Source organism: Rhinichthys klamathensis, unplaced genomic scaffold, assembly GCF_029890125.1.
Source record: "Rhinichthys klamathensis goyatoka isolate OS25496 unplaced genomic scaffold, OSU_Roscu_1.1 h1tg000578l_1, whole genome shotgun sequence".
Lineage (NCBI taxonomy): Eukaryota > Metazoa > Chordata > Actinopteri > Cypriniformes > Leuciscidae > Rhinichthys > Rhinichthys klamathensis.
Window position 1 is genome coordinate 1,253,990 of NW_026607042.1, and position 3,511 is coordinate 1,257,500.

General features: G+C 25.4%; 1 long non-coding RNA gene across 2 annotated transcripts in view; it reads right to left on the bottom strand.

Annotated features, from left to right (window-relative positions):
- Window positions 1–427: 427 nt before the first annotated feature.
- Window positions 428–3,511, bottom strand: part of LOC130075373 (uncharacterized) — a 37,089-nt gene continuing 34,005 nt past the window's right edge. For both annotated transcript variants that reach the window (XR_008805472.1, XR_008805471.1), the window contains one exon: window positions 428–532. This is a non-coding gene — a long non-coding RNA (uncharacterized LOC130075373). The remainder of the gene's footprint in view (window positions 533–3,511) is intronic.

A 3,511-nucleotide genomic window follows, 5' to 3' on the forward strand; every position in this document is an offset into this window, starting at 1 on the left:
TTCTTTCTAACAATCTATCTTTTTTCTTTCTAACTAATCTATCTTTCTTTTTCTGACTAATCTTTCTTTCTTTCTTTCTAACTAATCTATCTTTCTTTCTGACTAATCTATCTTTCTTTCTAACTAACAAATCTATCCTCCTTTCTTTCTTTCTTTCTTTCTTTCTTTCTTTCTTTCTTTCTTTCTTTCTTTCTTTCTTTCTTTCTTTCTTTCTTTCTTTCTAACTAAACTCTTTCTTTCATTCTAACTAATCTATCTTTCTTTCTTTCTAACTAATCTAACTATCTTTCTTTCTAACTAATTTATCTATCTTTCTTTCTAACTAATCAATCTTTTTTCTTTCTGACTAATCTATCCATATTTCTTTCTTTCTGACTAATCTATCTTTCTTTCTTTCTAACTAAACTATTTCTTTCATTCTAACTAATCTATCTTTCTTTCTTTCTAACTAATCTAACTATCTTTCTTTCTAACTAATCTATCCATCTTTCTTTCTAACTAATCTATCTTTCTTTCTTTCTAACTAATCTATCTATCTTTTTTCTTTCTAACAATCTATCTTTTTTCTTTCTAACTAATCTATCTTTCTTTTTCTGACTAATCTTTCTTTCTTTCTAACTAATCTATATTTCTTTCTTTCTTTCTTTCTTTCTTTCTTTCTTTCTTTCTTTCTTTCTTTCTTTCTTTCTAACTAATCTATCTTTCTTTCTGACTAATCTATCTTTCTTTCTAACTAACAAATCTATCCTCCTTTCTTTCTTTCTTTCTTTCTTTCTTTCTTTCTTTCTTTCTTTCTTTCTTTCTTTCTTTCTTTCTTTCTTTCTTTCTTTCTTTCTTCTTTCTTTCTTTCTTTCTTTCTAACTAAACTCTTTCTTTCATTCTAACTAATCTAACTATCTTTCTTTCTAACTGATCTATCTATCTTACTTTCTAACTAATCTTTCTTTCTTTCTAACTAATCTTTCTTCTTTCTTTCTTTCCTTCTAACTAATCTATCTATCTTACTTTCTAACTAATCTTTCTTTCTTTCTAACTAATCTTTCTTCTTTCTTTCTTTCTTTCCTTCTAACTAATCTTTCTTCTTTCTTTCTTTCTTTCTTTCTAACAAATCTTTCTTTCTTTCTAACTAATCTTTCTTCTTTCTTTCTTTCTTTCTAACTAATCTTTCTTTCTTTCTTTCTTTCTTTCTTTCTTTCTTTCTTTCTTTCTTTCTTTCTTTCTTTCTTTCTTTCTTTCTTTCTTTCTGTCTAACTATTCTTTCTTCTTTCTTTCTTTCTTTCTTTCTTTCTTTCTTTCTTTCTTTCTTTCTTTCTTTCTTTCTTTCTAACTAATCTTTCTTCTTTCTTTCTTTCTAACTAATCTTTCTTCCTTTCTAACTAATCTTTCTTCTTTCTTTCTTTCTGTCTGTCTTTCTTTCTTTCTTTCTTTCTTTCTTTCTTTCTTTCTAGCTAATCTTTCTTCTTTCTTTCTTTCTGTCTTTCTTTCTTTCTAGCTAATCTTTCTTCTTTCTTTCTTTCTTTCTTTCTTTCTTTCTTTCTTTCTTTCTTTCTTTCTTTCTTTCTTTCTAACTAATCTTTCTTCTTTCTTTCTTTCTTTCTTTCTTTCTTTCTTTCTTTCTTTCTTTCTTTCTTTCTTTCTTTCATTCTAACTAATCTTTCTTCTTCCTTTCTTTCTTTCTAACTAATCTTTCTTCTTCCTTTCTTTCTTTCTAACTAATCTTTATTCTTTCTTTCTTTCTTTCTTTCTAATCTTTATTCTTTCTTTCTTTCTTTCTAACTAATCTTCTTTCTTTCTTTCTTTCTTTCTTTCTTTCTTTCTTTCTTTCTTTCTTTCTTTCTTTCTTTCTTTCTTTCTAACTAATCTTTCTTCTTTCTTTCTTTCTTTCTTTCTTTCTTTCTTTCTTTCTTTCTTTCTTTCTTTCTTTCTAACTAATCTTTCTTTCTTTCTTTCTTTCTTTCTTTCTTTCTTTCTTTCTTTCTAACTAATCTTTCTTCTTTCTTTCTTTCTAACTAATCTTTCTTCTTTCTTTCTTTCTAACTAATCTTTCTTCTTTCTTTCTTTCTTTCTTTCCTTATTTCTTTCTAACTAATCTTTCTTCTTTCTTTCTTTCTTTCTTTCTTTCTTTCTTTCTTTCTTTCTTTCTTTCTTTCTTTCTTTCTTTCTTTCTTTCTTTCTAACTAATCTTTCTTCTTTCTTTCTTTCTTTCTTTTTAACTAATCTTTCTTCTTTCTTTCTTTCTTTCTTTCTTTCTTTCTTTCTTTCTTTCTAATCTTCATTCTTTCTTTCTTTCTTTCTTTCTTTCTTTCTTTCTTTCTTTCTTTCTTTCTTTCTTTCTTTCTTTCTAACTAATCTTTCTTTCTTTCTTTCTTTCTTTCTTTCTTTCTTTCTTTCTTTCTTTCTTTCTAACTAATCTATCTATCTTTCTTTCTGACTAATTTATCTTTCTTTCTAACTAACTAATCTATCCTTCTTTCTTTCTTTCTAACTAATCCCTTTCTTTCTTTCTAACTAATCTATCTTTTTTTCTTTCTTACTAACTTATCTTTCTTTCTTTCTTTCTTTCTTTCTAACTAAACTATCTTTTTTCTTTCTAACTAATCTATCTTTCTTTCTGACTAATCTATCTTTCTTTCTAACTAACAAATCTATCCTCCTTTCTTTCTTTCTTTCTCTTTCTTTCTTTCTTTCTTTCTTTCTTTCTTTCTTTCTTTCTTTCTTTCTTTCTAACTAAACTCTTTCTTTCATTCTAACTAATCTAACTATCTTTCTTTCTAACTAATCTATCTATCTTACTTTCTAACTAATCTTTCTTTCTTTCTAACTAATCTTTCTTCTTTCTTTCTTTCCTTCTAACTAATCTTTCTTCTTTCTTTCTTTCTTTCTAACAAATCTTTCTTTCTTTCTAACTAATCTTTCTTCTTTCTTTCTTTCTTTCTTTCTAACTAATCTTTCTTTCTTTCTTTCTTTCTTTCTTTCTTTCTTTCTGTCTAACTATTCTTTCTTTCTTTCTTTCTTTCTTTCTTTCTTTCTTTCTTTCTTTCTTTCTTTCTTTCTTTCTTTCTTTCTAACTAATCTTTCTTCTTTCTTTCTTTCTAACTAATCTTTCTTCCTTTCTAACTAATCTTTCTTCTTTCTTTCTTTCTTTCTGTCTGTCTTTCTTTCTTTCTTTCTTTCTTTCTAGCTAATCTTTCTTCTTTCTTTCTTTCTGTCTTTCTTTCTTTCTAGCTAATCTTTCTTCTTTCTTTCTTTCTTTCTTTCTAACTAATCTTTCTTCTTTCTTTCTTTCTTTCTTTCTTTCTTTCTTTCTTTCTAACTAATCTTCTTTCTTTCTTTCTTTCTTTCTTTCTTTCTTTCTTTCTTTCTTTCTTTCTTTCTTTCTAACTAATCTTTCTTCTTCCTTTCTTTCTTTCTAACTAATCTTTCTTCTTCCTTTCTTTCTTTCTAACTAATCTTTATTCTTTCTTTCTTTCTTTCTAATCTTTATTCTTTCTTTCTTTCTTTCTTTCTTTCT